General features: G+C 40.4%; 1 protein-coding gene across 4 annotated transcripts in view; it reads left to right on the forward strand.

The window, feature by feature from the left end:
- Nucleotides 1–22,576, forward strand: part of PLCB1 (phospholipase C beta 1) — a 408,910-nt gene that overhangs the window by 197,925 nt on the left and 188,409 nt on the right. The window contains exon 1 of one of the 4 annotated variants that reach the window (XM_074912498.1): nt 17,952–17,972. The exons of the other annotated variants lie outside the window; for them this stretch is intronic. The gene's annotated coding sequence lies outside the window, so the exon portion shown is untranslated. Of the gene's footprint in view, nt 1–17,951; nt 17,973–22,576 lie in introns of those variants that run through there. 4 annotated transcript variants of the gene reach the window in all.

Here is a 22,576-nt window from a genome sequence, read left to right on the forward strand (position 1 = left end):
TTGTGCACTAAAAAACTGCCCTCATGAGTGTCAAGCTGGCATAAGCAGAACTCATTCTTTTACAAAATGACTACTCCCTTTTTCGTCTTGATAGCCAAATCTTCCCAGTAGTTTCCTGTAAACCTACTGCCTTTGCAACTTTAAAGAAGACCTGAGCTGCTTTTAAATCTGTTCCTGAGGTGCTTCCTCCGAAGGAGGGAAGCTTCCTCCCTCCTTCCTCCTCCTCTGCTGTATATACCTGTGAAGTGGTCTGATGCATGTTTGGCTTCTCCAACTACTCTGCCAAAATAATGAGGGTTTCAGAATGGGATTCAGAGAGTGTGGTTTATTGCTGTGGCCCAGATAAAGATTGCTCTTCCATTCCTGCTCAAATACAGCTTTTATAGGAGAGCTGCCCAGGTTGTAGCTAAAACCACTCCACTTGCTAAACGACTTCTCTAGATCTCTCCCACTGACATTGGAATTGACAGCGTCAGATAAACCATCTGTGAGAAAACCCATCAGTCTTAACAGTTATGCTAGGCAAAATATTCCCCAAATCATATGAGAAATTGATAAAATATGCTTTTATAACATAAAAGTGGAAAAGAATGGATTCACAGGTGGTATTTATACACTACTGTTGGATAGCTTAAGTTGCAAGATGTTGTTTTGGACCCGTATCTTACTTGGTGGGTTGGTGCTTTTATTTTTCTTCCCATTTTTATTTTCCATTTTCAGTTTGACTGACACTGCTGTATTTTTAGACAATACAAATTTCAAAGATATATTTACATTTTATATTTATTAAATTGTGGCAGCTTATGTACCCTGATAGTTTAACTCCATCTTGGATGTCAGAAGGAATTATTGCATTACTGTTTGTTTCTGTTGGGATTTTGTGGCACAATCTTTGCTATTGGGCAAGTTCTCACTTTTTTTGCGGGGGGGGGGGGGGGGGGGGGAACTGTATGTGAGTTGACATTTATTACTAACAAGTGCATAACAGCCTTTTCCACAGAATATTTCCTTTGTCCTTTTTTTTATTTAACTTCCATCATTGTACGTGTTTTAATGGCTATACGCCTTTTAATGTAGATGTGAGCTCTTAATTCCAGCTATTACACATATTTGAAGCTTTATTTTGTCAGCGTGCAAATAGTTTTATTCAAGATTCAGAACTATAAAGTGTCCATAATTACAGTGATTAACTGCAGGTTCAGTCGCGCATCTTTCTTCAGTACATCAGGTTGAAATATAAGGAAGGAGCCATTTAAGCCTCTGCTGCCCTCCCCCAAGTTGCGGGCATTGGTGTGAAGCTATCCCAGGGACACGTTTAACTGTGGAGACCTTCTTGTCTTACACTTCAAGGGATTTTTTCCACGCAGTACTGAAAACACAGCATGTATCTTGAGTGCCATCTTCATCCATTCATGGTACATGTAAGGTTTGAAGTGCTGCAGCCACTTGAGCATAGCAAATTTATAACGTCAGTTCCTTTAAATATTTTTCTGCTTTTATAGACAAAACCCATGAAGAAAAGGAAGACGTATCAAAATGCTGCTATCAAGATGCAGCAGGAAACAGAGAACCGAGTAATCCCGTTTGATGTCACAGGAGCATCCCTTAGCCTTTTGGCATTTGATAGACCAACAGCAAGAGAATGCTTACCAACAACACAACTGCAGAGTTTCTTTCCTATTTAAAAACACATCACGTGTAGCATTTCGTTGCTAGGCGCCTGCTTGGTCGAGTGCTGGTTTCTATGCCTGCTTTTATATTTAACTAACCCCTGCACAGCTTGCAAGTGATTTTGCCCCCATGAGTTCTGATTTTCCCTTCACTGTTTTCTGTTTTTTTGTGTAAAGAAAATTTCTTCTTTCTCTCCATAAATTTAATCAAGAGAGTGTCTCCCAGCTAAATATACAAGATTTAAATTTTCTCCTCGGAACTAGAGAAATTGTGCGGAGAAGTAGTACAGCTGGATTGCAGCTGCTGTCAGAGAGGGTCATAAAAAAATCAAATTGTTACCTCATTTTTAGTTCTGTAATTTTTATTTTTACATCACTTAAAGAACTTTAAAAAAAGAAAAAAAGTAGAGCCTTTATCTCTGTTCATGATTGATACAAACAAATTCTGTAGAGATTCAAGGGAAAACAGTGGTAGCAGAGGGAACAAAAGTCTGGGTTTCCAAGAGCAAAGGACATGCACTTTCCATTTATTTAAAAAGAAAGCAGGAGTTAAATTAGAAGTTCTTTCAGTTGTTTAACTAACCTTCCTAACGGGGGTCTCACTTAAGGGAGTTGTTAGTTTGGGAATGTGTACAGAGGATGCAAGCAGACTCAGATCCTGTGCGAGTGAAATGCTGATGGTTGGTTAATAGGGATGGAGACCTGTGCTGGGGGCAGCCTGACTCCTTCTAGGTCACTCTAATTTGGGGAGGGATGTCACATTTTAAGTTGCATTGCTTCCTTGTCACTTTTCTTTTGGTGGAGGGGAAGGATGTTGCCTGTATTACACGTAAAGAAACCGTACTTACTCCGAAATAGCAACTATTAAGAACTATAAAACCTCTGACCATACCTGTCAAATTTTCTTACAAAGGCTGAAGGAAAGGCAAAATTGAGGACAAAATGCTATTATGCTACTCTTATATTGCCTAAAGCTTTTGAAGTTGTCCCATCAGTTTTTATGTGTGATGTATAAAACAAAACTCTTTGGATCCCTCTGGGCTTTAGAGGCTGCCTTTTGAGTGTATGTGCATCACTGAACTGATCAGATAGTAGTAGTTCCAGGGTATAATGGGTGATCAGAGAAATCTGTTCATATACAGTATGATACTACAACCAAAGCCATTTTATTGCTTTTCTGTAAAGGAAAGAAAATTTTAACAAGGGAGAAGAAAATAAAGGGACTGACCTTTCCTGTTTAGAATTATCATGAAATGTTGGTTTCATTTCCCCCAACGGTGCTAATAAAATTGTGATGAAAAGTCAATTGCTATTCTGTAGCAGGAACAGTCTGAGTAAATTGTTTTGCTAAAATTCTACTAAAATAATTACAAATAAACACAGATACTTACTCTCTGGAGTTTGTCGTGTTGAGGTTCTCATTTAAGGATAAAAAGCAGTACTAATTATGCAGTGGGTGATACATCTGCCTGGCTGTCGATGTGATGTACTCTGGAAATACTCACCAGAGTGTCTCGGGTTATAAATACTGCAGGCAACTAACTCTTATGCTTTACTGTATGGAACGTTGTAACAAAGACTGCCTTTTCCTCACTCTGGCCCAGATCAGAGGCATCAAACTGCAGCAACTGTAGAATTAAATGTGAGCACAAATTTAAACTGAATTTACGTTTTCTTCTATCTCCCCTGGTTTTAATACAGCATGGAAAGGTAGGGTTGATTTTCTGGTCACATTACAATGGTTTCTCTGATGTTTATGGAGATAGGCTGATTTAAACTAGCTCAAAATAATCTTTTAAGATCAGTTGCTTGCATTTGTCATTGAAAGCTTATGCTCATTCTCCATCTCTCTTATGATTATGTTTTGTAAACTTTGACTCTTTCTGATGACATGATAAGATATGCTGTGTAGTTACTAAAGGATGTAGCTCACTGACATCTTAGGTACTGCTCTGGAAGATAAACCTGCTGTTCAGAAGGGGATATATAACAATAATCATATTCCCTATTTTCTATTATTCTCTTATTTTTTTTCTTATTTTCACTCTTATTCCTCTTACGTTTTAAGGTATGACCATGCCTCCATTACATTTCACTTGTTTCTAATCACAAGTTGTGTAGGCAGGGAATCGAAAGTGAAATCTGGCCCTCAATGATGGCAGAAGCAGCAGCATTTTGTTGGCATAAGCAGCACTGGAATTTTACCTCAACGGGCCACTTGCCTGCCATTTTATTTGACTGCCCAGTGTCAGACATACACTTTTCGAGTATACTTTATCAGCTGAGCCAAAATCTGTGTAAAATACACCATAAACATGAATGAGGCGTTAAGGAAGAAGAGGAAGCCTTCTTTTAAAATGCTCAGCTTTTATAACTTGAATAAATTTTCATTACTGGGACACTAATTTTAACAGATCCTTGCTTCCCCATCCCCTCCTGAGAAGGATGGTATTTTTCTCAGTTTTTAACAGAAGTAAAGCCATGAGTGCTCTGCAAAGCATTACCGTCAGAAGATGTTTTGAGGCTGTGAATACTTGGAAAGCCTGGATTTATCTGGTAGGCTCCCAGATCCGGCTCCAAAGCATGAGTTGCTTATGCATCTCTGCAGCTATCGTGGGGATGGACTCGTCTGGGGACCATGCGCCACAGAGCATGGGGCTTTCTCTTGCTGGAGACCAGACAAAGGCTGCCTTCGCAAAAAGCATTACAAGGTTTTACTTGCAATTTCTCTTAAAAGCCTGGAACGTGTCTGGAAATGTCAGGGCATCTAAGTCTGTAGCCTTTACTCACGTAAGAGTCTCATTCTTTCTGAGGTTAAAAGAACATTTTTGGAAAGCGAGATAAAGCTTTTGGTGGGTCTGCATGCCAGTTAGAAAACTGGAGCCAAGTCCCTGAGCAATGTAAACATTAAGCTGAAATCAGCTGAGTTCCTTTTTACTAGGAGAATATTTGGCTGATTTTTCTGTGTTTCCCAAGGCCGTAGCTACAGGGATTAGCTCACTAAGATTTTGTGCTTTGGCCCTCGCTCAGCTCCTGCTCATGCATAAAAATACTTAACTTGGGAGGGCGAAGCCTGAGGTAACCTGTGTGAAAGTGGATTGCCTGCTTCATTACAGGGGCTTACGGGCACATTCAGACACATCTCAGTTCATCAGCGGCTAATATGATCACCGTACACCATGGGTTTAGGCACCTTTACTGGATTTAAGCTAATTCTAGGAAAGGCCACTTGAATTTAAGATGTTAACAAGGACAAGTGGGTATTTAGAAAGAATTGTGCCTTACCTGGTCCTGACCATAGTCCTCCAAAGACATGGAGCAGGCATGAGGAAAATTCTTTCATTTTCTGGAAGGAACAAAGCTGGTTTTTTCTTCCTTTTCTTTCAGCTGTTTGTGTATTACAGAGGCTTTCTTGGTTCCCCTTTGGCAATTTTGTAGCATTTTGGGGGCTCAAGTAATACAGTATTATTATCTAGGCAAACTTTTCAAGAAAGAGCGTGTAACAACCGAGCACACATGTGCTGTTTTGGTAGAGGTGCATCTAAAACCTAATCTCTCAGTCCCAGTTACCTACTACATTACTACCTAAGTAATGCAGGATACTTTCCAACGTGCATCACTCTTCCTTATTTGAACTGGGGAGAGTTTGGGGCTGAGAGTAATAGTGATAGGAGCAAGTGATATAAGAATGTAGGAACAGACAGCAGTTCTTGATAGGTGAAGATTCATCACCGTTGGCTACTCCTGACAAAGCTGCTGTATGTTTGTACAGCATTAGAATTTAATCTCTCATATTTCCCAAGACTCAGCTTTTTCCAAAACTTATAGCTTTACTACTTGTAAAGTATTAGTAAGAATGAAATGTTATATTTTAGACAGTTTGGGCATAGAGAAGAAGAGAAAACACCGTTTATAACCATAAAATAATGCTCACTTTTAATTCATTGTAAGATTTGTTTTCACGTGTAAAGTAGAACCAAGATGTATTTCAGACTTTTATTTCTGTTCTGGTCCTGTGTGCTGCAAGCTGTAGGTGCAAGAACTGCTCATGTCCACTCTGCTTAAGAGCATTGAGTTTTAAACATAAAAATCATCTGTATCAGCAGGTAAGAGGAAAATCTTTAGAAAGTTGTATTTGCACGTCTTTACAGATGCCTGATGAGCCAGCTGCTAGGATGTCATATCATACGGTTTGTATTCGTGTTGAATGCATAAGGCAAAATGCACTTTTCCTTGATTCTGAGTGCCACAGACCAGCCACAGGATGGCCTGATGCTGGAAAGCAGGGATATTTGTTTGGTTTTAAGTAGTACCATCTCCAGCCAGGTGCCATTCTGTGATGAGTGTGGTTCAGCATGGGGCTTCACCCTCAATCTCCAATCATGAATGTAAACCTTTCTATTGTATGAAATGCTCGTGTGAATTTTGTATCAATCTGCAAATAAAGAAAGATAAAGTATACAACTTGATGCTACAAGGTAGGTGGGTGCACTTCCAGTGGTAATGAAAAAATAATACTTGACTTGCCCATTGCTGTTACTGAGCCAGTTCTAGGTAGAGACAAACACATCTTAAGGCTTATCAGAGAAGTTCATACCTAATTCATATGCATGTTTCTATATCTTTGTTTTGATTATTTCAGTTCTGTTGCTTACAGATTGTTTCCACAGTCCATTTAGTGATAAATCCCAAATGTTGATCTCCTATGATTGTTGTTTAGTTTGTTGTTACGCATTTTCTCAAGTGTAGCTTTGGTAGGAGTCAAAGCAGTGCCAAGAAGTATTTTCTGTAGTGGTGTGGATAGTATGAGAGGTGATACAAGCTTTGATTAATCTGATTTTAATGTGACTTCATTTGGCTAAGTCAGAGGAAACAGTAATGCCATCTATATCAGAACCAGCAGAAGGCTGAGGTTTCAGCTCTCTTCAGAAGACAGATTCTGCTGAATCTGTTCTACAGCTGTTTGCAGTTTTCAGTCCAGTAAGGTGCAGCCATTTCCTTAAAAATATCCTGTACACAAAAGTGTGGTTCAGCTAGATGGTGGAGAGCTCATCCTGCAAATTCAGCAAGATTGATCAGGATTACATATGTTTTACTCTCTTCAATTAGACAAACATAACACTTCCTACAAGAAGCTTCATCAAAATTAATAAACCATGTGTTATATTTTTAAACCAAAATGCTGCTGTATTCACAGCATGCTTCCTTCTTCCTTCCCCTGAGATGTGAAGCCATTAAAAAAGTTCAAGATTTATTTTCTTGTATTCCTTTAGACTTTTTAATGTTCTTCTGTGTAACCCATCATGTCTCTGCAGTCAGGCAATTGATCACAATTGCAAGATTACCTTAAAAATGTATTAATATTTATTATTTGTCTGGCCAGGATTATTGTCAAATGGGACCAAGCACTGTAAATGCCTGGAGAGTGGTCAGACCCTGCTTTAGATGTACCCTTGAATCCACAGCCGTTCAAAGAGCAAGTGGAGGATCACAGAGAGATGGATGGTCCTGAAACGGCTGCTGAGATGCAAAACCTAACCAAAGCCCTCTATCTGGTTGGCCTTCATAATTACATGACTGTCAGATGTGTCATGGTCCTGACATACAAGAGGAAAAGAGTTTGAGAGGACTGGGAAAGTGGGGTGCAGGGAAGAGATGATGTGAGGGGATGGATAGTAGCTTGGTCCTGATCTGTTTGCGCATAGCCTCAGAATCACAGAATCATCTAGGCTGGAAAAGACCTTGAAGATCATCCAGTCCAACCATTAACCTCACACTGACTGTTTTCAACTCCGCCAGATCCCTCAGCGCTCGGTCAACCCGACTCTTCAACCCCTCCAGGGATGGGGACTCCACCCCTGCCCTGGGCAGCCCATTCCAACTCCCAGCAACCCGTTCTGGAAAGAAATGCTTTGTAATAGCCAGTCTAACCCTGCCCTGGTGCAGCTTGAAGCCATTCTCTCTTGTCCTATTGCTTGTTACTTGGTTCAAGAGACTCATCCCCATCTCTCTGCACCCTCCTTTCAGGGAGTTGTAGAGGGTGATGAGGTCTCCCCTCAGCCTCCTCTTCTCCAGACTAAACACCCCCAGTTCCCTCAGCCACTCCTTGTAAGACCTGGCCTCCTTCTTGGTGAGGTGGTGTTGATGTGCTCCAACTCGGAACAGTCAGAGATAACACAAAGCAGTTGAACTGTGGCATCCAGCAAAACGAAATAATGCAAAAGGCAGTAGCCAAGCAACTTGCTCTGCTTGTTTGTCTTCCAAGCTTGTGCCCAAGAAAAACAAGATGTAATTTTTCTGCTGTCCTGTGGGTCTCTTTTCTGTGTACAATGTGTGCCTGTCTTCAGCATAAAAACTACCATCGCAGTAACACACTGACCCAGTTTAGCCTCAAGTCCTTTTTATGCATGTAGGTGTAAAACACACACCTGCATGTGTTTGTAAAAGTATATTGCAGCAAAGGAGGCTAGATCTGAGCATTTGTGTATGCAATCCTTGCTGAGAGGGTTGCCCTTTAAAAATGTTAAATATATGGATATTACTAATCATGAATCTGACTTTTCTGGCTTTCCTCTAAGATTTGGAGGCGTGTTATTGTGTCTTCTGAAAATCTTGTGCACAATTATTTGGGCTTTGTAACTATACAAATATTGTAACTTCTACCTACACTGGTTAACTTTTACACAGCATAAACATATTTCTGTGTTTCTAAACAGATGACACCTGGGTGAAGACTGGTATAGACACTCCTTAAAATCTTGTCTTTAGTAAATGGTTTTCCAGCTTGAAGTAAAATCTCAGTGGAGACCAAGCTGTTTGTAGACTGAGCATGTGTTGGCCATTCAAAATAAACAGCTATACTGTCCTATACTATGGAAGAGATTAAACATGTGAAAAGTAGAAACTTTCCCATCTTTATTAGACTTTGATCCTAAATCAATTGCCATGTATTAGTTAGCTGTGTAAAGAGTGGTCCTTTTAGTGCAGATATTTATTCCAGTTTGCCGTTGTGCATGATTTACTCAAGGAATAAGTAAATTAGATAGTTAATTTGGTACTTAACTTTACTTAGATAAATTAAACACAGGAAATGGTCTTAGAAGTTAATATTCAAAAATTAGTTCCTCAGAAGTGTAGAAAAGACAGAATTAAGGTTGTCTGGGATATACAGGCACATAAAAGAGCTGGGAGGAGATGGATCACGTATGATGTGGTGTGTGCTCTACCCCTTGCCCTGCCAGTGTGATACCGCTTAGCTTGCTCAACAAGAGGGGGAGCCTCAAGAAACAGCACTGCTGAAGTTATTCACACCTTGTTAGTAAGTGCAGACTGCTGCCTCACTAAGCTCTGGCCTCACTGGAAAAAATGTTAATGGAAAGCCCTAGAGGGTGAACCCCAAAAAAGTAGACCAGACTAAAATCCCATGCACTAGTTAACAAATGGAGTGGGTTTGAAATGATGGCACCAATGGTATATTCTTGAGAGGGTCCCCAGATGTGACAAATTTGAGATTTTCTTAGGAAGGAGAAAATCTTTGTGCTCAGGAGAGTTCAGACACTTTTCCTACTACATGACACCTTCCTCCTACCTTAGTTCCCATTACACCTCCTCACTCTGACAGACAAAACCTTTGTTGAAGTTCAGGCTCGCAAAATCTCCCACTCCTTCTAAAATTAGAAAACTGTTACCTCAACAGGAGAGAGACAAGTCTGCTAAACCACCGGGAACCCCTCTGCCAACATCAAGGTACTTGTGAAGTCCCTGGTTTTGGGTTCAGGTACGATTTCTTCCTCAGTATGTCCTACTGTTCCAGAAAAAAAAAAAAAAAATCAGTGCTGTTTTAACAGACATTACTGGCATAAGATCGATCCTCTGAAGTTTTACCATTTTTAGAAAAGCATAAATGAAACCCCTTCTGCAGTTTATTATTCTGCTTTCAGAAAGACAGAGAAAACGTTGTCCAGAAAGGAAAATCTTCCATTTCCATCCAGTTTCTTGATTAAGATCCCTTAGAAATGTGTCTACCAAAGCAATTGTCTTGTTTTCTAAGACAGGTATTTGGTTTATTATATGTATGTGTGTGTATATATATACGTATATATATACACACATATATATGTGTATATATACATACATATATATATATATACATATATATATATATATATATACATACGTATATATGTGTGTGTGTAGTTTTAAATGTTTTTTAATCCACCATGATATTATTATCATTTGACTGTAGAGAAATCATATAAACTTCATATTAGGGCTGTTCTTCCTCCTTTATTATCTTTCTGGATGTTCTTGTTCTTTCATTAAGTGAGTTTTTGTTTCTTATTTTGAATCTGAATATGCAGTAGTCTTTTGGTAGCTACTTCTTGCAGGAAGGACAGCATTAGACTGCAGGCTTTCTGGTTTGGGGTATACCTTGTTGTGAGATGCAGCATGCCTGTGACTTTATCTGTAATAGTAGTAATATATGAGACTGCGCTGTGATGTTGATTACAGACCTAAAATTGAATGAATTACGTGCAGGACATTTTTATTTCAGTCAGTGGGCAACTGGCTATGTCTGTTATTTTTAATATAAAATATATTTTAGAGCTCTTCTTGCTGACAGTTTCTCCACTGGATTATTACTTGAGTTTGCGCTGTGAATACAACCAGGGCAGGAGACCTCCAATATATCATTTCTTTATTGAAAAAGGAAGCTGAATTTTCTTCCAAAAGTACAGTGGAGAGCTATGTAATATGTTTCATGCTTGGCTTTAATGCTGGCCAAGAATTCAGAGCTTATCCACTTGTTTAAAAGAAAAGCATGTGGACATGCACTTGACACAATTTTTTTTCCTTATTAGATGTGTTTATGTAGGGACAGTGGAAGGACTGAATACATGTAGCACAACTTGCCAGAGAGCTGCCAAGTTGTTTATCTTGTTTCCTTCAGGTAGGGCTTGGGTTTTTTTGTTACGCTTGGTTATGCCAATAAATATTTGCAGATCAAAACGGTGTTTATTCAGGAAATAACCTAAAGGTCTCAGAACACGAATAAATTTAGGGTCAGTGTTCTTATGCTGATCCACTGCTTTCAAATTCCTATGAATCATTCTGGTTTTCTTCCTACTTCAGTTGGCTTCAAATATCTTTTTGAACATATCTATTCATCAGCATTGAATCAAAAGCTTGGCAGCTATTTCTTGATTAAATAATTATTCCCAAACTAATAAACATCACAGCAGGGTTTAATTAATATATGTCAGTCATATGGCTTTTTTTTTTTTTTTTCTAAAAATATAGTGCTCTGAAATTAGTACCTGCAGAATAAAGGTATAGGCTTTTTTTCTGCAGTGAGACATGGGAAAGACAATTTAAAAAGTATGTTGATTGCATCTACTTATCTTTCTGGTTATGAAGGCATGTCTCATTTTTTAAAGTTTCCTGCTAGAAAAGCTGCAAAAACCTCACTAGGAACCCTCCTTATCCCATAAGACTGTTATTGTAACAAACAGAAGTCTGCTGTTACTTTATTTTAGCAATGGGGTTAACTTCACTGTATGTTGTCACAGCTGCTTAATTCTGCTACTTGATGAGCCTTTGAAGATACCATATGCTGGAAAGATAAGGTTCAGACATTTAAAAATTATGATGAAATTGGCATATCTTTAGGATAGGATACGTGATATTGCTGATCATGTATATGTACAGCATGGTCTGCTCTTTCCCCTTCCCCAGTGCAGTATCGATCTGCGGATGGTTTTCCTCAGGCCTGTAAGGAAGGGGATCTACTTACCTGGCTTGGGAGGAGAGATCCTCTACTCCTCCATCAGAAGTCTTCCATTAACAACTTGTTATTATTAGCCATCTCCCTGACCAGAACCGATGCTGCAATTCAGGCAACATTGAGCATATGCATTACAGTTTAGAAATATTAAACCCTGAGGTTGTCATACAGGATTGCATGTTCTGTAGGTATGCATTCAAAGCATCTGAGCAGCTGATTGTGCTGCCAGAGGATGTCAAGCATTAGCTGTGTGCTTGTGATGAAGACACACTGATATCCTCGACCCTAGATGAGATAATAGTAATATTAAGAAACATACGGATTATTTTTGTATTTTATTTTTCTCTTTGGCATAATTGATAATGAATCTTCCTATATACATGAGATTCCAATTAACTTTAGCTGCTGGGTGGAAAGCATGTTTTAATGTAAAAAATACACCCAAAAAGAGTACTTTAGTTAGTCTAATGAGTTCAAGTGTAGTTTTCATACCTAACAACCTTGGTGTTTTACCGTGTTCTTCATGTTCACACTAAACACAGACTTATGGAGCAATATACAGAAATCAGGTTTTAAAATGAGCAAGTAAAGTCCTTCAAGTGTATCTCGTTGCGTGACCTTGATGAAATGAATATTTCTAATGTGCAGAAGGGCTCGATAACTATTACCATATTTTGCATGAAGACCGGTCTGCTTTGAAGTTGGCAGAATCCTTTCCTGGGGACTTCGTAGGATTATGCTTTCTACGTGAACAAAATTGCTTCCTTTAAGGAGTGTATTTCCAGATGGAATGATATTCAACTGGCACATACTGAGATGTAGAATGACTTCAAACAACCATGAGATATAATGAGAACTGATATTATTCATAACCTCATCAAGAATTACATTCATGGAGATTATGGAATGACCTCATCTTTTATTCGGACAGTGTCATGTATTCTGTCTTCACCGGGGGCTGTGTGAAACACTGTCTGGCTGAAATGATTAATTTATTTTCAATTTGCATAAAGACTTCCATTCCCATAAATATTTTTAGGTACATGCATAACTTTGCACTTAAGTAATCCCTTTGAAGGGAATGGGACAAATTATTAGTTAATTTTGACCAGAAAAGAGTATTCATAAAGGATTTGGAGTTTAATCTTATTCTGCAGCTTCCTTGATTACTGAGTCCTGCCTTCACAGTAGCCTTTCTTCAAATGGATTTTACATGTCTAATTTTGGAAGGATCAGAATATTACTTGGCATTCTGTGTATGCTTCACTTCATATAAATGATCGGCTTTGGTATTTACTGCTTTTATGATTAATTGGGTAATTAATAGCAAATATTCAGAAAACAAATTTCTGTCTGAGAAAAGTAATCTCAGGCTTTTTAAGAAGGCTGAGTTTCCCATCTCCTGTTGAATATGTATTTCCAAGAGTGCTGAATGGTTGGTTGGCTGATGTGTGCTTTTAAATGAATACATATGCTTTATGACAAAATTTTAAGAGGGCAGTGATGAAACCCGGTGTTCATGCTAAGAATTTGCTGCCAACCTGCGTGACGTCCCATACTGCTGGGAAAGCATCTGGGCTGCAGTGATCCCAGCGTGTCTGGCCGTGGCACATGCGCCTTGCTGCTCAGAGGGAGCTTTGCATCTTTGCATGCCGAGGAGGGATTTCTGAGCCAGGTCTGGAGCAGGCCAGCTACAGGCAAGGCACTAGCTGCCTTGAGTGTCAGATTATTTCTTGTGAGAAGGTTTCAGAGCCTCTACATTGTTTCTTGCACATTGCCGAGAGTCTCAGACAGGTTCTTTCCTCTTCTCATTCGTTTCATTCTCTGCCCATTGCCTTTCTCCTGTGTTTTGAGTGGTGCTAGTGAATTGGTTTGTTGGATGGCATACCAACTGACTCTTACGACTCCTTATCACACCAGAACAGATGTCAACCAGCATCGTTCCCTGGAAGTGCCAGGACTCAGGAGGCAGCATCATTCAACAGCTGCTGCTGCAGAGCGAGTGATTTGAGCACCAGCAGTAGTAGGGAAATGGGTAAGTCGGCTGGTCCTTAGAAAGGTCCAAGCTTGTGTGCTTTGTAACAGCAAGGCACGTGCTGTCTTCTCCACATTCAGTTTGTGATGGGAGTTTCCTGAGTGGTCACAAGTGGTCTAATGCTATGATGAAGTCAATAATCAAGATTACCCCCGTTGGGCTGTGCTGAAAGTTCTGCTGTGGAGACTAAGAGAACTTTGAGGTGTATCTGCGATGTTTATTAACTGCAGGGCTACACAAAGGAGAATCTGTGCCTGGATTTATAGACTGAGTGTTTCTAGGTCAGCTGAATAAAGACATGCTGTAGCTGTAACTCACAGCAGAGAAATCCAGGAGGCTGTTACAAAGCATGAAATCAGTAATAAGTGCAGATGCAAGGGAATGAAGTTAAGGCTCTCAAACCACTGGGGTGGAGTGCTACAGCACTTCAGGCAGGGCTGCATATGTAGCTGTATGTATGAGTGACATGATCCCCAGGAAGCAACATTTGAAGAAGTTGAGGTCTTGCTTAGCCGCAGTCCCATCCTTCCCAGGAGTGGATAAACTCCACCCTGCTGAATGCAGCATCGTTCCCCTTATGGCCAAGTTTAATGGCAAACCCCATAGGAAAGCTGACACGAGGCTGAGAACTTGGGAGATCTGTAAGCCTATCATTCAGCTCTGAATTTCTTGATAAAACATCTCTTGGATTTGCCATACTCAGCACCATTTTGCCGGCAGAGGAATGAAATGCGCTGAATGTCCCAAGCTCTTGAAGCTCATTGCAACTTGATTCCAGGAGGTGATTCGTGCAAGTTGATAGGAATGTTTGTACTGACAGCAAGGACACAGGATCTGAGAGCACATCTTACCTCCCAAGATTGAAGCTCTTGACTTGGTGAACAACCTCACTCTCCTGCAAACTAGTTGTACTTGGATGTAGGTGTAGATATTGTTCTGTATTTTCACTACAGTGCTGTGAGTGACTCTTCCCAGCTGCGTTCAGTATCAGACATTGCTGCTTAATGTTTGCTTGATGTGTGGCACCGGTTTTCTTTTGCTATAACCACTTTCTACATAATATTACACAAAATTGTCTAGTATGGTGTGTTAAAGCAGTATGAAACCCATTGAATCCCTTTCCTCACGAAGTATAAAAATAGATACAGCTTTGCAAGCAGAGCACTTTTTCCTGGCATAGATAGAGGCAAAATATGAAGGACCTACACTGCAAAATGTTTTGGACAGCATTTAATGACCAGCCGTCATTCTTGTGCTAATCTGTCCCTCTCTAGGAAGATTTCCAGTTACTCTTGAATTGCACAGATTCATTTTGTTTTGTTTCCTCTGCTCTCAGGCTGTTGTTTAATATCAGCTGGCAGGTGAGAGCTTTCAGGGCTTGAAGGTAGCAGAAATGAATATGCCACTGGGAAGGGAGACAGATGTGTGATCACCACATCAAGTTAAGGATAGCCGGGAAAGAAGGTGTTGTTTATCAGATGCCATTAATGTTAGAAGTGGTTTTTACTCTACAGATGAATCTGGATGTTTTCATTATGTATTAGACAATGGAGCGAGTAGGCTGCATAATATAAAACATTTGAGAGCACTTTAAAACTTTATCTGAAAAAAGTCTTTCCCAAAAAACAGATTCAAAGAGTATTTCTATGAGCCATTCTTCTTTAAAACAAATAACATTCGCCTCTGTTAAGCGCCAGAGGAGAGAGCACTTTATTTTCTCTTGGCTGGTGGGGATTGTCTACTTTTCCCTGCTTGCAACTGTGCTGTAAAATTATGACTTTTCTTTCAAAATCAGGAACATTACAATAGGTTATCCAGAAAAGTAATTGGCAAGCTTTCCCTGCTCAAAGCCAAACTGTGAATAAAGTACGAAGGGGCTGCTTTTATAATATAATTTCCAGTTACTATTGTATTAAGCATTTAAATTTTAGTGTTAAGATTTTTTATTGTATTTTATTATCAGAAATCCCACAGATTGTCATCTGGGAATAAAAGAGTAGCTATAAAACCTCAAGTTTAAGAAATACTATGGGCATATAGACAAGTCTTAGTAGTGGCGTGCCTTACACTCTATGGAGTTCGTACATTAAATTTGCTCTTTTTATTAAAAAAATGACTTTTCCTTGCATAGGAAAAAAAGCAGGTACTTATTCTGAAAACTGTAATTATGAGAAAGGTGGGAGCTAAAACTATTAGCTGGCTCCCACCTTGTCACTGACACATATTAGTATGTTAGGTTTATTTTGCTGCTAGAAACTAGTGTCAAAAGCACCAGTTGAAATGGGGGGAAAAAAAAAGGGCATTAGCAGGACCAATGCAGGTGAAGTTCATGTTCACTGCATGTAAGTTCCAGGGTCGAGTCAGTGAGTACCTCTGGCATCAGGGGTGTCTGAATGCAGGGATAAGTCCACCTGCATCCAGATTACTTCTAGAAATGCATACAAATAAGAGCCAAGTGTGTGAAGGGAGGTTTGTTACGTGGCATTTACACATCTGCCTGTGGTAGGTGACTGGATATGGTTAAATGCCCCTGGGGTAGGAAATGCTGGGAGCATGAGCATCTTTACTTTATATTCAGTTACAAAGGGTGGCTTTTCTTAATTTTAATGTTTGATGGCACAGACTGAAATAGATGCATTATATAATGCTAAAATAAGAGAGAAGGTTGAAGTAGAGTTGAGAATCCAGCCACCCCCACAACGTAGGTGTCTATAAGTCTGGGGCTGCATCTGAATCAGATGATCAGAGCCTTAAAGTTTTCCAAAATGTCAGAAGTCCCAGTACCAAAATTAAATGCATCCACTTAAAAGGAACTAAGCCCAAATGTATGGAGGGGATGTGACCCTGGAAACTGCCTTCCAGCTTCTGCTCAATTTAGAGATTGAAGACCTATCAGGTATTTAGGTAGTAAAGGGAGAAGGTGCTTGCAGGAATCCTGGTGGGCACCTGTGGGCAGATTGATAGTTTTGAAAAGTGACCAAAAGTGGCTTTAGAAAATGTTTACAATTTATTTTGGAAATTAGAAATAAACATCTGTATATGAAGCCTGTCCATGAGCTGTCATCTGAATTTTAGTGTATGAACCCACCTGAATTTAAAAAAATAGTTGCAAAAAGTGGTAAATAAAATTTTTTGATTAAAAGGTAGGGAAGCAAAGGTAGAATTTGTTCTTCTGGTTGTTTTTTCTTTGGGTTTTCTCTTGGTTTGGTTTTCCCAAGTTTGCTCTTTTTCTGTCTCCTAATTGATATCTTTCATTAACTCATGGAAATGCAAATGCATGTTACACAGAATGAAGATATTTTACCAACAGGATTAATTAAGTATTGAGGCAGCCTGTTAATAGCACTGACTAGTGTTCTTAAAGTCAAGTACGTAGTGCAAGAAATGGTTGCCGTGTAGGATTAAACTGAAGTACCATATCCCAAGTGAGAAACACAAACATAAAGCCTGTATCCAGCAGCTAAACCTTTCCAAAGCAGAGGTGGACGTGACTGCTGTTTGGAGAATATGTACAAGAGCAAACTCATTAAGACAGATCCATCTTGGCAAAACAAAAAATTACATTGCTTTTGTGTTGCATTTACTTATGCATCTGCTTTCAGCTTCAGCTGCGATTTTCCTCAGAAAAGTACAAATTCTGTCAAATGCTATTGTGGCTGCCTGACTGATGAAATGGTATTTTTCCTGCCTTGGAGCAATTCCCACTCAGTTCTTCTGGAGACAGTTGCTACATCCTCCTGTTCCCTAAGCGTCTAATCCTGAATATTTAGTTAAGCCAGACTTTCAGGTCTTGATCCCTTCTCTCAGCTTCGCGGGTGCTGAGGTTGCACGGCTGGCAGTCAGTGCTCTGGGATCTCATGCCTCCCAAAGCCTGGCAGCAGTTCAGTTTAGCACGTGACATAAATTAGGCTCATGTTTTAGCACTGCTACTAGTAGAGAAGGTCTTGACTCTGTCCTCAGCTTGTTTAAAATGTGCCAACTGCTCTGTACATCTGATGGTGCCCAAGTAGTGAAGCATGGGGTGAGCGTTGCACCTGCAGTGTGGCTGAATTTTCCTCCCACTGAAATCTTCAGGCATTGCTGTTAACCTCAGAGTGATTCCTCATGAGTTTGATTTCAAATGAGCAGTGGGACTTGACTTGACGATAAACTTCAGGTTTGCTTGATATTTATGCCTTTAATATGACTAAATATTGAACTGAGATTTTACACATCACTACGGGTTGCTATGCATCAGAATTACACCTCATTAATATAATCTCATATACCAGAACAATTGTAGGTAGAACAAATAATTTAAAATAATTTACGTATGCAGAAAGTTCATTAGGAATAAAAGCTCATTTTAAATGTTACGAAATAATTCCGTGTCATTGCTATATTGTTGTTTATACATACTTTTGAACTTCCATCAGATATTTATATTGGCCTAATTTGGAGCTGACATTCAGAAGTCTTCCCTGATTTACAGTGATGAAGCCAGGTAAATAATTCTAATCTAGTTGTATGAAAACTCATTTCTGTAATTAAGTATCACTTTCACTCAGTTGTTCCAAATTGCATCTTGGATACCAGCCTCCTTTTGCTGTCTCTTCCCTTTCCTAGGGAGTGTAGGGAGGGTGCTGTTGCCAGATCTGTACGTGTCCAACACCAGCCTCTGTTTATCGTTAACACTGTAATTTTAATTTCTGTGAGAAGCTCTGGGTGTGTCTACGGACCCTGCAGGTGTGTTTTAAGGGATGAAAGCAAAGCATTTTCTTCAGAATGCCAGCTGGCAGATTTACAGCACCCTCCCCAGTCTACCTGCCAGCTTGGAGTGGTAGCAGTTCTTATAGAAAGCCACATTATTATGCTTTTAGTTATATACATAGTTATTTTCCAAGTAAGACTAAGTTTTCAGAAAGAAGTGAAAAGAAACTTGACAGATTGGGTGTTTGGCTTTGGAGCCTTACTCCTGGTAGGACTCAGAAAGCAAAAGCCTTTCTGCAGCCAAATCTGACTTGTGGGAGTCAGGAGGATGTCACGGCTCTCCGGAGGAGACCAGAGATGCACCACCTTCATGTCCTGGCTTTTGCTGACCAGAAACCAAGGTGTGTGTGCAGAGAGGGAGCCACCCATTGCTCTGTGATGTTGGGAAGTCACGACTGCAGTCGTGTCCTGCAGTTTGGGGACAGCCTGTCCGGTCACCCGGCTCCACTCGGTGCCCTGTTTCCTCAGCCACAGCTGCCAGGGCATGAAGGGCCATGGGTGCCAGAGCTGGGTGCCAGCTGCTGCCAGGATAGTTTGCTCTGAACTCAGCATCCCTCCAGAGGGGTCTGTCCGCAACTGCCGATGCGGATGCAGGGCTGGAGCTGCTGCCTTAAGCACAGTCCTGATTTTAGACTTCGAAATTCAGTGGTTTGTTGATGCACTTGTGAGTTGCAAAATGCATCTCTCTGGTTTATCGGTTCCCTTGGGGATCTCTGCTGCTTATTGTCCCTGCTCCCATTTCTCTTCCAATATTAATTAATCTTTGTCAAGTGAAGCTACAAATTACTTGTCAGATCAATGATTGGATTTCACCTGCTTTCCCTTGGGCTTTCAGTAAGAAAGCCACTTACCCTGGGTGGATTACCGGAGTGGATTAGACTGTTGTGGGTGTATGCGCTGCTTTTTTTCTGCCACCATGGATAAGAAAAATCTGATCTGACAGCTGCAGGTCAGTACACGCTTTACATTAAGCTATAGGTAGTGAAATGGGTTGCTAAGAGATGATTGAGTTTGTGAGCTAAACAGGAGTCTAAAAAGTATCTGAGATTCAAAGTGCTGACCTGAACACTGTAGGTGTGTAGGATTACAAAAGCAGGGGAGGTATGGAATGGGCTATAAATACGTGTTTGTGGAGGTTAGGAGCACAGTCTTCAGTAAATTATTTCATAACTGCTGCTGGAGGTGGCTGACGCCTTCATCCTAGGAGATGGTTTGGAGTGTCTTAGAGCAAGATACTGAAGTAGCAGAATTGCTGTGGTGTGCAAGCTTCTTAATTTATGTTTTCCTTTTTCCTTTGTTTCTCTCATCTCCATTCTTCTCCCTGTGTTTACATAAGCGCATAGTATATTCCCTTCCTTTATTACATTGTAATCCATTATAATAGAGTCCAGTGAAGTTTAGGCAGAGGAAATAAAAATAGGCAGCTTTGATGGGTTCCCTGGTGTCAGGTGCTTAGAAGTGGCATGATTGTTGTCAGCACTTGGGAGAGAAAGAAACAACCAGCAGAACCACTGTTGAGTGCATACAGATGTGCCACTGACGCAGTTCTGATGGACCGGGGCTGGGACATGAAAAGCTGCACATTTGCTTCTTTTAAGGAGGGAGAATGTGAATAAGATTAGGGTCATAATTTAAACATCACTGAATAAACATCATTTTACTGTTGTGTACTTTTTAGGCATTTATAATCAGCTGCATATATTAAGGCTTTGTCAGGCTTGGGAAGTAGGTGCTCAGGATATTGAATTTATTAAATTGGAGTTTATTGAATTTCCTTTGAATTCTTTTGGTGATGTAATGTCACTATTGTGCTTATCATGTGCAGCTGGCTGCTGTACAGGGGTCTTCTGTGCAGCAGTGAATAAACACATCCATTTGGTTTGGGTATGTTGTTAATAACGAGAGGTACTCTGAGCAGATAAGGACAAGATACTGATCCCAAACCTACATTTGGGTTTCCCCAAGCTAGACTAGAAAGTCTGGATTCATTTAGACCTGAAAACATGGCTATGTTCAAATTCATTTCCTCGCAGTTGCAAGCAGTCTGCGGTTTGTCTTTTCCCAAGCCCTGTCATTCAGTACGTGTGCCCTCTGCTCCCCCAGAAAATGTTGTCACTTTTCATCTAACAGCATTTTCTTCACAATGTGCTGCAACCACAGCCCTTTGCTGAACAGGGTTATTCACTGGTAAATCCTCCTTCCAGTCATGTTCCTGATCAGCTATGACTGAGCATGTTTTCGCTCAGTCTTTTGGGTTTTGCAGCTCATGCAACATGTTCTGGGAGGTCATGATGATAAGAGAGGTTTTAGATGGCAATTGAAGCCAGAAGCTGAGATCAGGGTTAGCTGGCTTTGGGGGACAGCACTTGTTCTGCACAGTCATTTGGAGGCTGTGTGCCTTCACAAAGCTGACGGTGGCCGCAGGCTGTGGTGTACGTTTCCTCTCAAGGCGGATGCACACAAGATAATGGTCAGGCCGGCAGAAGAGCTGTGTTTCCAGTGTGGCTGACTCTGAAGTTGCTTAGTTCAGTCTCACCACCAGCAAAGGCGATGGCTGCAGCCAGAGCGTGAGTCTTTGCGGCTGCTGCGCTGAGCAGGAGACCATGAAATGGCTGTAGCCACCAGAGAGAGCTCACACAGCGGTACGTCCAAGCAAAGCCATGGCCGCTGGGGAAAGCCAAGCCTTTCCTGGCCCACAGAAAATGAGTGGTGATAGCAGGTCCTCCAGTGAAGCACAGTCCAGTCATCCCTCTCTTGGCGTTTGTGCACAGGAGAAGCCATTGCTGAGTACTGGGCACGTCCCATCTGTAGCCACTTGGAAAATACTCTGCTTTTCCAACCTCTGTGGTTGTAGGGACCTGTCATATGAGGACAAAGGAGTGTAGAGCGAGTGTGCTGCAAGCTGAAGCAAAGCCCCAGACTTCCATGACACAGATATCAGTTTACGTATCTTTGTCTTTTGACATCATCTCAGGGAGCAATTAGATGAACCTGAGGTTGCGGAGAGAAATCAAGCTGTGGTTGCCAAGTCTCATTGCCACTTTGCTGACATTTCTAAGCCAAAAAACCCCACATTGAGCCACTTTTGCCAGTCTTGGTTTAGAGAGGAAATTATTCGGTATGGCTGAAGCACTGTATTGATTTCTTACAAGACTATGTCAGCAAAAAAGTCAGTCCTGAGAAGGTTTGACAGAGGATGGTAGACTTGCCTTTTTGCTACTGATTCCATCTAATTACACGATATACCTCCGTTAAAGAAGGAAATTGCCCAGGCCTAAAAATACCACCAAGTTTTAGATTGGAGTCTGGAACTTGCACTGGTCCCCAGTCCAGTCTGGAATTCAACTGCTGCCTAAACATCCATCTTTGGGAAGAGCTGAAGCAAAATAACTTAGAGCAAATACAAAGAAAAAAAATAGGAGATCTGCAGAGGACTCAGCTGCAGCAACTTGGGGTTTCTTCGTGTTATTTGTAACAATCCAGCCCAGTGTTGCCCCACAGGAGGAGAACTTGGTTTGCTTTTATTACTTCGAGGGCTTTGCCTCAAAGAATCAACGGCATTTTGGAAAGCTGTGAAAGCTTTGTTGCTGTTGTTGACTTTAATCATTGCAGCATAAATTTGTAGTCCCTGGGGGAGAATTTCTGTGCAAAACTTTTCTGTATTTATTACTAATAAAAAATACTCTTAAGTTACAGGTTATTATTTCTGTCTTAGGCACTCACTGCAAGATGGAACTGGAGGTAAGTTTAGCAGAGTCTTGTCTTCGAAGTGTAATAAATGGATTTCTGCTAGATTTTATTAACCTTTCTCTGTAATTAAAAAAGTAACAGCAAAGAGATCTGAAAGTGAGTTGGGTTCATATAATTTGCTTTTCTGACATACAGTGTTCAGGTAGTTGGTTCTGGTTGGGTCTGAATTTCTCTACAGATATTTGTAGGATTCTTCCTACTCTTTCCTGGGTTTAACAAGGTGTTTGTTTATAAGGGCTTAAGGACAACCTCAGTGGAGATGTTTGTTTAGTCCTGTTTGTACTTCTCTGCTGTGCCACTCGCTTCTTGGATTTCTCAAAGTTTTTTCCCTGAAAATAAATAAATTACACTTATTTTCATCATGCTGCCAGCTCTTCTGGATTTCTTACGAATCTTGAAGTTCTTGATACTTGTTAAGCTAGTGTGTTTATTTTGTAGTACTTTTGATTGCATTACCACTTTTTGCAAACTTTCCCCAGGAGTAGTTCAGTTTGGTGGCACAAGGTTGTAGGAGCTGCTAAAGCCTGTCTGTTTTGTTGTGCTTAAAATCACTGCCATTGACATCAAATACTGATCTCTGTGATTGTT

The sequence above is a fragment of the Athene noctua genome, chromosome 1 (assembly GCF_965140245.1).
Source record: "Athene noctua chromosome 1, bAthNoc1.hap1.1, whole genome shotgun sequence".
Taxonomy (NCBI): domain Eukaryota; kingdom Metazoa; phylum Chordata; class Aves; order Strigiformes; family Strigidae; genus Athene; species Athene noctua.